Source organism: Aotus nancymaae, unplaced genomic scaffold, assembly GCF_030222135.1.
Source record: "Aotus nancymaae isolate 86718 unplaced genomic scaffold, 86718_ANA_hifiasm-v0.15.2.pri h1tg000002l, whole genome shotgun sequence".
In the NCBI taxonomy this organism is placed as follows: Eukaryota; Metazoa; Chordata; class Mammalia; order Primates; family Aotidae; genus Aotus; species Aotus nancymaae.
In genome coordinates, this window is record NW_026988413.1 from 15998110 (window position 1) to 16012463 (window position 14354).

The following is a 14354-nucleotide window of genomic DNA, read 5'->3' on the forward strand; positions in this document are numbered from 1 at the left end:
AGGGTGAGGTGGGGAAGGTCCTGAGTGTAGGGGTTGTCCCCTTAGAGTTGGGGTACACCACCTTCCCAGCATGTGGATATATTCACCAACCCAGAAGCTCTTTGAACTCCATATGTCAGTGATTTTTATGGAAGTTTCATCACAGAGACAATAATCAATTATTAACTCAATCTCCAGGTCCTTTTCTCTTTTTGGAGGATAGGGCATAGGGCTGAAAGTTCCAAACTTCTAGCCATGGCAGTATCATACACTTCTGGTGACCAGCTCCCATCCAGGGGTCCACCAAGAGTCATGTCATTTGACAAAAGACACTCCTATCACCTAGAAAATTTCAAGGAATTTAGGAGCGCTGTGTCAGGAACTGGGGCCAAAGACCAAATATTAGAATAAAAGATGCTCCCTACAAAAAGATATCAGAGAAGATCAATTAATTAAACATCTTACCGAAGGGAAATTATAAGAGTTTCAGGAGCTCTGTGGCAAGAACTGGGGATGAAGGCCAAATATATTTCACTCTATCCTAATATCACACATAGTGAGAGATCTGATCAGCACTTCACGAAGGAGGAGACCCAAATGTCCAACAATGACATGAAAAGTTATTCCACTGCCTTCGTAATTAGAGAACACATCAGAAATAGAAATGAGATATCATAACAGAATGGCTATAATTAAAAAGAGTGATGCCATCAAGCACCCATGAGGGTGTGGAGCAGTAACACTCATAGATTCCGGGTAGGAGTGTAATTGGTACAACCACAATCAAAAATTGCTTGATAATCTCTATAAGAGATGAACATGTACATACTCAGTTATTCTACTTGTCAGAATACAGTTGTATTAATTTTCTATCACTGCCATAACAGATTACCACAAACTTAGTGGCTTAAAAGAATACCAGTTTATTGTCCTACAGTTCTGCAGCTCAGAAGTGGGAAGTAGATTTCCTGACTTAAAATCAAGGTGTCAGGAAAGGTGTGTTCCTTCTCGAAACTCTATGAACGAATCCATTTCCTTAACCATTTGAGTTCCTAGAGGCCCACTCACAGTCCCTGTCTGATAGTCCCAAAGCTAGCAAGAGGGGAGTTCTCACATGATGTCACTGTGACCTCCTCTTCTGTCTCCCTCTTCTACATTTAAGGATCCTTGAGTTACTCTGAGCCTACCTGGATAATCCAGAGTAATTTTCCTACTCTAATGTCAGCTATTAACAAATTTACTTCCATTTTCTACCTCCATTCCCTCTGCCATGAAATGTAGCATATTCACAGGTTCTAGGGATTAGGACACAGACATCGTTGAGGGATCATTACTTCACCTACCATGGTAGCCAACAGAAATGCATATACATGTGCTTCAAAAGACACATCTAAGGTTGCTCAGCGCTGTATAATTTTTGTTGGCCAAAAGGCAGAAAAAGCCCAAATGTACATCAGGGCTAGAATAGATTTTTATATATTGTATATTGTGGTGTATGTTCATAAAACAGAATTCTTTACAGCAGTGAAATAAATGAGTCACAGCTTCCAGCTCCAGCTTGAATGGATCTCACAAACATAACATTAAGCAAGAAGCCAGACACAAAAAGAATACATATGGTAGTACTCCACTTATATAAAGTTGAAAAACATGCAAGCCCGCTGCTAGAAGTTAAGGTAGTGGCTTCATGTGGAGAGGAAGAAGAAAGGTGATCAGGAAGAGAACTAGGGCTTTAGGATGCTGCTGGGTCATGTTCTCCTTCTTGACCTGGGTGGTTACATGGATTTGTTCACTTCATGAGCATTCATTGAGCCATACAAGCAAATGTGCGTACTTTTTGTATCTTTATAAGGCTTCAATAAGATTTTTAAAAAGTAACATGGTTGTGGCACTGTTTCTCATCAAATGTTTCTTTCCTATTGGTCTCATCACTGTAAGATAAGCCCTTGAGGACAAGAGTCGTGTCTTACTTATCTATGGATCTCCAGAGTGGGTGCTCAATAAATGTCAAAAAGATTCAGTCCTTACAACCACTTACAAGATAGCCAGGGCTGCCACAGAGGGTTTCTCAGGATGTGCACTGCACAACTCCAGAGCTTGTTATCCACACTGTCTCCAGCTCCACATAAGTAAAGCAATTATTGTCATCTTTTCCAGTGTCATGGATGAGGAAGCTCAGACTGAAAGCCTAAGAGACACATTACAAAGCCAGAGAACAGATCACAAAATTGCCCTGACTCTGACACTAATTGCAAGTTCAGGGATTTCCCCAACCACTTTCGGGTTTGATATTACTAGAAGGACTCACAGCATCACTGAAAGCTGTTCTACTCAGAGTTATAGTGTCTTACAGCGAAAGAAAACAGAATAGAAACAGCTAAGGGAAGAAATGCATGGGGCAGAATCCAGGGAAGTTCCAAACACAAAGCTTCCAGTTATCTTCTCCCAGGGAGATGTACCCAGCATTACTTTCCAGGAAAAAGGGACTGTTAAGGGCGGAGACTTTGAGACCAGGGCCAATGGCCGGGCCCTGCCACACTTCTCAGTCCTTTCTGCTGATGATCCTTTATTTCTTTGTATTCTTTATTCTTCTTTGTATCTAAACTCTGGGTTTCCAAACTCCCTCTCTTAGTGATATAATCCAGTGTCACAGCTTTAAACACTGCCCGTGCACTACAAATCTCACATGCACGTCTCCAGTCCTAGCTCTTCCTTGAACACCAGATTGTTAAAGCCAGTTTCTTCCTCACCATTTCCACTTACAAAATAAAAGTATCCACCAGGCATGATGGAACACACCTGTAATCCCAGCACTTTGTGAGGCAGAGGCAGGTGGCTCACCTGAGGTCAGGAGTTTGAGACCAGTCTGACCAACATGGTGAAACCCTGTCTCTACTAAAAATACGAAAATTAGCCAGGCGTGGTGGTGCACACCTGTAGTCCCAGCTACTCAGGAGGCTGAGACAGGAGAATGGGTTGAACCTGGGAAGCAGAGGTTGTAGTGAGCTGAGATCACGCCACTGCACTCCAGCCTGGGTGACAGAGTGACACTCAAAAGGAAGGAAGGAGGGAAGAAGGGGGGAAGGAGGGAGGGACGGGGGGAGGGAGGGAAGGAAGGAAAGAAGGAAGGAAGGAAGGAAGGAAGGGAGGAAGGAAGGAAGGAAGGAAGGGAGGGAGGGAGGGAGGGAGCCAAAACTGAGCTGGGTGCAATGGCTTACGCCTGCAATCATAGCACTTTGGGAGGCTGAGACTGGTGGATCCTCTGACGTCAGGAGTTAGAGACCAGTCTGGATAACATGGTGAAAGCCCATCTCTATTAAAAATATGAAAATTAGCCAGGCGTGGTGGCACATGCCTGTAGTTCCAGCTACTCAGGAGACTGGGGCAGGAGAATCACTTGAACCTGGGAGGCAGAGGTTGCAGAGAGCCGAGATCGTGCCACTGAACTCCAGCCTGGGTGACAGAGGGGTACTGCATCTCGAAAAAAAAAAAGTATCCAAAACTGAACTCCTTGACCTCTTCTTCCCCTGGAAAACTGCCTCCTCTCAGTCTTCCCTTTTTCTGCATGGAAACACCAGTCTTCTAGTTGCTCAACGAAACCCCACGAAGCATACGTGATCTCCTTTTCTCCCCTGCTGTTAGTAAAGTTCCTTGCCTACTCCACCCCCGGTGCTGCTGACCTGGCCTGTGCCCTGTCATCTACCCCAGGATTTTGCAGTTGCCTTCTGACTCACCTTTCTTCTCCTACCCTTGCTCTCTACAGTCTATTCTCCACACAGTGGCTACAGTAAGGCTTCTAACATGCACTTGGCTCAGAATCCTCCAGTGTCTTCTGATCTCATTTAGAGTAAAAGCAAAACTCCTTCCCATGGTCCACCAGGCCCACCAGGCCCACCTGGTGCCCGCTGCCTCTCCGTTCACCTGCTCCCGTCCAGCCAGCTGGAACTCCCTGCTCTTCCTCCAACATCACACATGCTCTTGCCTCAGGGCTCTTGCACTTGATCGTCTCCACACCTGGAAGACCCTTCCCCGGATTCAGACCTTCACTTTCTTCAGGACTTAGCTTCAAATGGCTTCTTACTAATGGGGACTTCCCTGAATAACGATGGTCTCACCCTGCATGCCCTATTTACCTTAGCCTGCTTCTCCACCCCCTCATATTGCTCATCTCCCCAACATATTGCATATTTTTAGTCTATTTATTATCCATGGCACATCCAGAAGAATGTAAGATCCATGAGGCCAGAGGGTGAGGACTTTGTTTTGTTCACTGCTGTGTATTCAGCACCCAGAATGCACCCAGTACACAGTAGGGGTTCAATCAATATTTTTGAGGGATGAGTAAACAAAGGTTCCAGGTCCCCCCATCTCTGCTACCACCAAATCCTAAAGACTCTCCACCTTCCCATGCACCATCCTAGAAAGGAATCAGCAGTGGAGGAAATCTAAACAACTGAACTTGAAACCAGAAAGAGTCTGAGTGATCCAGAAGCAGGACTATCTGTGGCAAAGTAAGCTGTGAAACCATACACTGAGCAAGTATCACTTTTCTTTCTCTTAGTAGTTACCCGGTGGGACGGGGGCTGCTGATAAAGAGATCAGTTATGAGAAATTTAAAAGCTACATTTTCTTGGCACATCTGAGTGAACTGTGGCAACAAACATACTTCTACACATGTTCCTTGCATGATTCTGAGGAGCACATGTGACCACCTGTCTTTGTGTCCAATGTGTCAGAGGATGCATGAGACCAAATCTCTGCCTTCAAAATGCTAGCTAGAGGGGGTGCTATGATACATGTTGTAGAGTTGGAGACATCCTCATGAAAGCAAGTGGCTGATTAGATTATACAATCACATAACCATAAAATCTTTTAACAAAGTTATCCCAGTGTGAAAATATTAGGAAGAATGCATGCTCCCCCAAGCTGGGTTGTAGGAGGGACAGCTGAATGGACACAACAGTGTCAGGTGTCCGTTACCTGACTGAGTAGGCCAGGCTTGGAGCTGACTGTCAGAACAGTGATGTCTAGATAGCCCCTTAGCAAACAAAATGAGATGTGACTTCTCAGAACTCACTTGTTTCCATCCTTTGGAAGCATTTCTCAGAACAACTGCTCCAAGAAAGACGTGAGTAACCATCCTATGGATTGAAAAGGATCAAGAAACTGCTGGTTGCTATACTTAAAAGAAAAGAAGGGTCCATCTGAACTCTTGCTGGCAAGGAATCCATGTCCTGATTTGCATATATGGAATGTGTAGGGATCTCAGCCAACAAGAGCTTTATTTCTCGTTGTGAGAGGGATGCCTACATGTGACTGTTCTGACACACTGTCACTGTCACCTGTCTTCTTCTACAGTGAAGGCACTGCTCTTTAACCGACAAATGTGGATTGCACACCAAGCCCGTTCCTGTCCTCCATGGCAGGACACTGCCTTCAGGGAGTCACTGTTTTAAACCTGAGCTACCCTTATGCTTTCTCATGGATATGTGAACTGCACAGGCTGAGCTGCTCCCACAAATCCCTGCTGAGGGCAGCAATATGAGGTGATTCCTGTAGTATTGATCTATGACTGACTTACAGATTACCCCAAACCTAGCCATTTAAAACAGAAAGTATCAATTACCTCACAGTTGCTATGGGTTAGGAATCTGAGTTGGTTTACCTGGTGCTCCTGGCTCAAGGTCTCTGGCCAGGGCTGCAGTCTCATCTGAAGGCTCAAAGGGAGAAGAGCTGCTTCACAGTCCACTCAAGTGGTTGTTAGCAGGCCTCCAAAGATCTGCTTCCAAACTCATTCATGTGGGCTGCCTCCATGACATGACAGCTGAAACCCCAGAAAGAGTAATCAGAAAGAGAGCAAGAGGCCAGGCATGGTGGCTCATGCCTGTAATCCCAGCACTTTGGGAGGCTGAGGCAGGCAGATTACTTGAGGCCAGGAGTTCAAAACCACCCTGGCCAACATGGCAAAACCCTGTCTCTACTAAATATATATATATATATATATATATATATATATATATGTAAATCATCTGGGTGTGGTGGTGCAGACCTATAGTCCCATTTGCTTGGGAGGCTAAGGCACAAGAATTACTTGAACCCAGGAGGCGGAGGTTGCAGTGAGCTGAGATCACACCACTCACTCCATCCAGGCTGGGTGACAGAATGAGACTCTTGTCTCAAAAAAAAAAAAAAAAAAAAAAAAGCCAGGCATGGGGGCTCAAGCCTGTAATCCTAGCACTTTGGGAGGCCAAGGTGGGCAGATCACCTGAGGTTGGGAGTTCAAGACCAGCCTGACCAACATGGAGAAACCCCATCTCTACTAAAAATAGAAAATTAGCTGTGCGTGTTGGCACATGCCTGTAATCCCAGCTACTTGGGAGGCTGAGGTGGGAGAATCGCTTGAACCCAGGAGGTGGAGGTTGCAGTGAGCTGGGATTATACAATTGCACTCCAGTCTGGGCAACAGGAGCAAAACTCAGTCTCCAAAAAAAAAAGAGAGAGAGCAAGAGAAAGTAATCAAGATGCAAGCCAGAGTCATTTATAACCTAATCTTGGAAGTGACATACCATCACTGAAGCAAGTCAAAAAGTCCCGTCCACACTCAAGGGAAGGGATTGTATAAGGGTGTGAATACTAGGAGGTAGGGTCCACTGGGGCCATCGTAGAGGCTGCCTACCACATTTCCTTAATCCCAAATTTCTTCCCTGCTACCACATGGATGCTGCTTCCTGAGCCACAGCTGATTGGACCAGGAGCAGGTTCCTGACTCAGGCACATCCAACCCACAAGCTGACCAGATGTGTCTTGGTGAGAGCTAAGCCCAATAGAGGCGATGATTATAAAGTCCAACCAATTACCTTCTCTTTCTATGTTCAATTTGATCTGAAGATGCAGCAGATGGGAACAGTGTCACTGAACCCTATCAATGGCAGAGCACAAGAACATGAATTTCTGCTGCTGGGGAGGCAGTGAAATGAATCCTGACCCACTGTTGGTGCTAGACTTCAAGAGGGTAAGCTGTGCTACATTATTACCCTTTGAAACCTGCTTGTTCTGCCGTTCACAAGTTCCCAGAAGTTATTATTGCCTGACTAAGAGATTCATGTTTTACTTATTTTCCCATAAACCATCTCTCACCACTCATGTCTTAAGGAAGACTATGCCCTGCCATCAGAGGAGTCTAAGACCGTGTGGAGCCATCAGGGGTCTACCACAAACATGGCCAGGTCAATAAATGCATGGGTGCTCACAGCAAGAAAAGATCTGTCAATCAACAGGTATTTTTGAAAATAGCCACCATTTATGGAGGGTACTTATCTCAGTGCTTTACCTGAATTATTTTATTTAATGCTCACAATTACTCTATAACCTCTGTCTTATTATCTCTGTTTTACCAATAAAAACAGAGCCTTGCCCAAGTTCAAAGAGCTGATAAGGAGCAGAGTCAAGATATGGGTCTAAGTCTTTCTAATTCTAGAGCCTATTACATTAAGCCACCTTTCCAGAAACTTCCAGTTCCAGGTGTGTCTCCATCATCAGGTGTGACCTTAGATATGTGTGTAGTAAATAAGTTAACATTGCCTAAAGAGAGGCCTGGGCTTTGTGCTCAGGTCTTGAGAGGCAATGTCTAAGCCCTTGCAATGTCATGCCTGATAATAGTTTTCCTGGGGGCTTTGGGCCACACCAGAAAGTCTAACATTGTGATGTATGTTGGGGTCTTTGAGTCATGTGGTATCAGCTTAACTTCTAGAGGGGCTGGGGGCTTAGGCCAGCCACGTGGGCAGTGACCATGTTTCTGCGATGGAGCCCAATACAGGCTCTGGAGACTTCCTTGGTTGGCAATACTCAATGTGTATTGTCAAACAACAAGCCTCTGTGGGCTCCTAGCCCTCTCAGCATCCTCTCTGGGCCTGGTAAGTCATCTGAGCCCTCTGTTCTTCCTGAGCCAGCCGTCAAGAGTTGGGAGTGCTGCTCCAGGCTCCCTCATCCAGCCACTTCCTCAGCGGATGCCTTATGACTGCCTCTTTTCACTGTGGAGAGGTAGGACTTTAGTTGGGAACTGGGAGCTTCCTTTAAGGTATGCCCAGGTACATGTGACACAAGCCCACCCTTCACTTTAATTTGCAGATTTCCCACCTCTCTCTCCTGTTCTTCACCTATGAGCATGCATGCACACTTGCACATGAGCATGTATGCACACACACACACACAACACACACACACACACACACCCCTGAGTGTCTGTCCTTAGGAATTAGAATCTATGTGATCTCTTGTCCCTGCTCTGTCTCTTCTTACTCCTCATATGCTTCATTCTAGCATTCAACAAGATGGGTCTTCTTTCTGACACGGACCTTCCTTTTCTAAAATTCACCCCTCTATCCAGCCAGGTAGGGCTCTCAGTAGGTTAAAGGAGAAGATCTAGAATTTAGAAATCCCTGTTCTCTTTCCACAAAGCCTAGCTCTCAAGAGAAAGCTCCTGATTAAGTGGTCAAGTAAGTGAGATTTAACACCAAAAGGTGCTTGGTCATCTCTTAGTTCTCCATGGCTCTCACCTTCTCCTTCCCTGGGACAGTAGGCTCCATGGCTCAAACTTGGAGGGAAAGAGCTGAAAAGAATATGGGTTAAGGCAGAAATGGGCCAGGTGTGGTGGCTCAAGCCTGTAATTGCAGCACTTTGGGAGGCCAAGGTAGGTGGATCACTTGAGGCCAGGATTTCAAGACCAGCCTGGGCAAGATTGCAAAACTCTCTCTCTACTAAAATACAAAAAATTAGCTGGGATTGGTAGTGCACAGCTGTAATCCCAACAACTAGGGAAGGTGAGGCATGAGAATTGTTTGAACCCGGGAAGCAGAGGTTGTGGTGAGTCAAGATCATGCCACTGCACTCCAGCCTGGGCAACAGAGCAAGACTCTGGCTCAAAAAAAGGGGGCGGGGGTGGGAGAAATGAAAATGTGTTATTTTAATATTTTAATAATAAAAATATGATTCTCTTCCCAACTCAACCCTCTGCACCCAGATAACAACCCTCTTTCCCTTTCACTCTCTACACATCTAAGAGAGAGGGTAAAGAGGGAAATTCTGAATGGAAAACTTTATAGGCCATTGGCTGGGTAACTGGGGCAGAGACTGAGCAAGGGCTGAGAGGAAAAGGAGCAGAGAGTGGACAGCAGGAGAGGGTAGATGAAATCAGTGGACAATCTGAGTTGTGAATGGAGGGCAAAGGGGAGAGTCTCAGAGGCTTTCTCCTTGGTTTTCAGCAGGCTGGGGATGGGGTGCAGAAGGAGAGAGGGCATATTTTTAGCATGCAAGCTCCCCACCTCTGGAGTCAAGTTCAGAGAGAGAGCTGGAAGGCTCAGTTCCACAGCTTGCAGAGGGAAGCTGCAGGGAGTTGCTACTGAGCCCAACTGAGATTTAGCACATTGATTTTTGCCTTTACTTTTTTTCTAGGTGCTGTGGTTTGTGATTGAGTGGGGAGGTTGGGGAGGACAGCCAAGGCTTTTAAAGGTGCCAATACTCTAGCAAGAAATAAGGAAGAGTGGCTGCTAAAAGAGCCTAGATTTTCCATTCTACCCTCCTGTGCCTCATTTTTCTTTTCCTCTTTCCACTTTCTTGGCTGAGCCTGCCTGTCAGTGAGATGATCAACAGCTATGGGAAGCACAGAGCTGGACTGGGAGGAGGGCTCAGAGCAGGAGTCAGGACATTTGTCCTGAGCAGGGCTGATGGCCTAAACTTGACCCTGGCAGCCCAGCTCCCTAGCCCAGGCCCACCTTCCTTCATTCACTCTTTCTCACTTGTATCCATTGAATTCCTATGCAGTGTCTACTATGGAATGTCTACTTAAGTCAAGCCCTAGTCATCCCATTGTGACAAAACAGACATGGTCCTGACCTCAAGGAGCTTACACTCTGGGAGGATAGGTAACATTGAATAAACAGCAAGAAATCAATATGTGATTACAGATTACTGATAAGTGCCACAAAGGAAAATGAGAGGACTCTATGAAGGAGAATTAACACGTAGAGGCTGCCTACTTTAAATGGTGGTCAGGGACAGTTGCTCTGAGAGGAGACATTTAAGCTAGAACCTGAAGGATGACATAAAGCAGAGGTGAGACCCAGATCACTACCCACAAGGATGGTGTGCCAAGGAAAACAAGAGACAATGAGGAAATGAGCTCAGGGGGACTTCTCAAATCCAATAGAACGGATTGAGAGTGACTTTCCATATTTTTGGTTATGCTTATTCATTATCATCCACCTGCAAGGTTGCATCTGTCAAAAGAAATACAGTATCTGAATATACAATGCCCTTGACATGTGCACATTAAGCTACATAGTGGTATATATCTTCTACTTTTCAGATAGAACTTTCTAAATTGAAATAATTTATGAAATGTTTTATAAATGAGGATTTAAAACACTTTTTATAAGGCCAGGCATGGTGGCTCATGCCTATAACCCCAGCACTTTGGGAGGCCAAGGCTGGTGGATCACCAGAGGTCAGGAATTTGAGATCAGCCTGGCCAACATGGTGAAACCCTGTCTCTACTAAAAATACAAAAAATTTAGCTGGGCGTGGTGGTTTGTGCCTGTAGTCCCAGCTACTCAGTAGGCTTAGACACAAGAACTGCTTGAACCCAGGAGGCAGAGGTTGAGTGAGTGGAGATCACGCCACTGCACTCCAGCTTGGGCCACAGAGAAAGACTCTGTCTCCAAAAAATAAAAATAAAAAATAAAATACTTTTTATAAAAAAGTCAAGAAGCCAAGATGCTTGTGGAATTAACCCTCTTCCTCATATTCATTGGGGAAATCTTCATATATTTCATAAAAATTAGGAAATTGAGTGTGTTCCAAGTTCTTCCTCATACAGTGGTGACATTCCCATGTTGTAGCATTTGAGCTATCACCCTCAAAGGTCATTAAATACATGCTGTGTATGTTTGTGACTATGGCCTCAAATATTTTTCTTTCTTTTTCTTTTCATCTTAGTCTCTACCTCTAAGTCTATCATCCAAGAAATATTTACTATATACCTAATGTGTGTCAGGCAGCATTCTTGCTGGGAACATAGCAGTAAACAAAACAGAACAAAACAGACTAAGTTCCTCTTCTCATGAAGCAGGGGCCCAGATCATGCAGACTACAATCAGAACTTGGGATTTCATTTTTTGGTAAGATGGCAATCATTTGGAGAGTTTGACTAATGATATCTGATTTCCATTTTAAAATAAAAATGTTATGACTGCAAATAGATAGTAGGGAAGCAAGGCTGGAAGCAGGGAGGGCAATTAGGAAACCTTTGCACTACCATAAGGAAGTTTTTAGCTTGGAACAAGGTGGCACAGGGTGGCACAGCCTGATGGTAAGAAGTAGCTGATTTCTGGACATATTTTGCAGGTAGGGCACACAGAATTTGCTAATGGACTGAATGTGGAGCATGAGAAAAAAAGATGAGTTAAGATGAGCTTTATGGTTTCTGACCTAAGAAAGTGGAAAAATAGAATAAATGTTTATTGAGATGGGAGGGGCTTTAGGAGGAAGTTTTGGGCTTGCTAGATTTGGAAAGCCTGTGTTAAATTAAATAAGCAGGAGGCCATTTGCCTGAGGCTGCTTCTCTATTTTGACTCCCTATGTAGCAAATTGCAAGCTAACTCAGTGAGTAAACAAACTGAAGACCTAATTTAGAAGTATATATTTTGTAATAGATAGGCCGATCTCACCAGCTGAACTTTGGTTAATTATGGGCAGCCAACTGATCAGACCATGTCCAAGTAAGGCAAACACCTAGCTGTAACCAATCAAGCTATTTCTGTACTCCACTTCCATTTTCTGTCTGTAAGTACTCACTGCCCACTTTGCAGGGCACCTCTTCTGGTTCTGAGTGCTGCCCAACTCATGAATCATCCTTTGCTCAAATAAACTCTGTTAAATTTAATTTGTCAAAAGTTTTTCTGTTAACACTGATTAGGCATCCACATGGAGATGTTGACTAGATGGTAAACCATATGTGTGCCTGGAACTTAACTAACACCTACCTCATCCATAAATTTGGCCAATTTTCTTTTGGCCAGCCCAAAGTCTTTTCTGTCTTGGCATGACACTTCATGATGCCTTTGAATCTGGGCGCTTCCATCCTCACTCCCCACTTCTGAGTAGGTACAATTTCTTCTGGGTTCTTGTGCTCCTCTTTCCTCCTAAATCGAAAGATGAACAGGTAGTTAGATGATACCCTATGTTTCAAAAATGACCATTATAATGCCCCTCACACCTAACTTGCATCATCAACCTGTTTCCAGTATCCTAAGCTAAAGCAAAAACTCTTGCTTAAGTTGTATTGCAGTTAAATAAACTAACTCTCAGGGCTTTGCTCTATTTCATGCTCCCCAAGCAAGTCTCTGACAGCAAGGTTTCTTATGTACCTTGATATGGGAAATGGGTATTTGGGACAGTGGAAATAAGTTATTTTTTCCCCTGTAAATATATACTAATGCTAACTTATAAACAATCTCTAAAGCTCAGTGTCTTAACACAATACAATTTTATTTCTTGTCCACATGATAGCCCAATGTGAGTCATGCATCTCGCCTGGTGGCTCTCTTCCATGTGGTGACTCCTGGATCCAGGATCCTTCTATTGTGTTTCTCCTCCACTGCAGGGTCCTTTACTTCCAGCACTTGGGACACTTTTTGGCTATATCTACAAGTGGCATATATCACTTCTGTCTGCATTCCCTTAGGTAGAACTCACTCACGTTGTTTCACTTAACTGCAAGTAAGGCTGGGGGATATAGTCTCCCTATGTGCCGAGGCAGTAGAAAAAAGATTGGTGAGCGTCTCGCCCATCTCTACCACTAACAGTTTATCCCCCTGATAAATCAGTACACTGGCACTCTAGTTTTGTCTTTGTTCTCTTAAGAATGTTATAGCGTGACTCTGCAATGTGTGATTGCTCCTGGTGAATCAAAATGATAAAGCTGCTGATTCTGCAATTTGAGAGCCCAACCATGCTGACCTCCAAGTGTAGTCAATCCATGAAGTTCCTCCCACGGCAGCTCATTCTGAACACTGCCCACCTGAGTCATCAAGAAAGGTTTAAGTACATTACCTGTGCTCTAATATGTCAGTGAAGTGTGTCCTAAATTGAGTTATTTCTAGGATCTCTTTCTAGTTCCCCAGTAAGCCAGGTTCTGAAGAATAGGGGTTCAAAAAAAAAATAAAGAAGAAAAGGAGGGAAATGTCTGGATTAATGGGAACAGGGGTAAGGGGTGAGACCTGGGCTAAACGGTGAAGATAAAAACAGACATGTAAACGAGCAAAAGGAAGAGCAGGTAATGGTGCAAGTCAATACAGTAAGGAAAGGGGTTGTGGGAGACAAACACTGAGAAGGCAAGAACCCGGAAAAGGTGAAACAAAGGTGAGCAAGGAGGCTGAAGACAGGTCAGCTGCAGCGGGAAAGAGGAAAGGGCCCTTTAAGAGACACATCAAGCCGCAGGTGTTGTCCGGGAGGCTGGCGCAGGGCTGGCGCCGCACGTGACACGTGCTCATCGGGGAGCGTCTTGGGAGCTGCGGAGCCCTAGGGCCTCCACCCCCCACCCGCCCCTCTCCCCCCGCAAACCAGCTCACGTGTCCCACCTGGGAAGAGCAGGGGTGGGTGGGGAATGGTGGAGGGAAAGGAGCGAAAGCGGAGAAACCGGAGGGAGGGGGAAAGCGGCTGCTGCAGAAAAGAAACGAGTAACTAACCCGCTTTGTGCTTGACTTGCGAGGCGTTTCCTTCCCTATGAGACTCAAAGCTGTCACCTCTCACTCTCGGTTTGGAATAAATACACTCGCCCACCAGAGGGGAGGAGGCGCCGTGCCTGGCCGCACCTGGGAGGTACCTGACCGCACCTGGGAGGTACCTGGTCGCACCTGGCCGCTCGTCTCCGGGAGCCACGAGCAAGGACCGCCTCCTGGACTTTCTACTGCTCTGCAGGAGGATCCGATGACTGTGACCGACTGGGAGACCGACCCAGGAGTGCCTGGCGGGGTGGAGGGTCTGGAGACTGTAACTGGGGAGCTCAAGAGACGGGGTGGCGGCCCGAGGAGCAGCAATGTCTACGGAATCGGCCATAAAGGATCAAAGGGGCCAGATAGGCCCCTATTTCTGGTTCTCCTCCAAACATTGGTCTCTGCGGTTTTTTTGGCAACATTTTCTAGCTGGCTGGCTCCTAGCAGGCAGATCATGCGCAGAAGAGGTCGCGCCACTGGGGAGGACTCACGTGCTGGCTGGAGAGGGCACCTGGGGCCCTGGTGGGGATAGGGTGGGTGGGTGGGGGGTTCCTGGAGGTCACTCTCTCTTTAGGGAAGCTTCCCAAAGCTGGGAAAGCTGTGACC

The 14354-nt window shown here is 45.6% G+C and overlaps 1 protein-coding gene across 2 annotated transcripts in view; it reads right to left on the reverse strand.

Annotated features, from left to right (window-relative positions):
* AGK (acylglycerol kinase) overlaps positions 1-12153 on the reverse strand; it is a 150620-nt gene extending 138467 nt beyond the window's left edge. The window contains exon 1 of one of the 2 annotated variants that reach the window (XM_012447482.3): positions 12018-12153. The gene's annotated coding sequence lies outside the window, so the exon portion shown is untranslated. Of the gene's footprint in view, positions 1-5644; positions 5665-12017 lie in introns of those variants that run through there. The other variant, XM_064372837.1, reaches the window with a different exon arrangement.
* Between the last annotated feature and the right edge of the window lie 2201 nt (positions 12154-14354).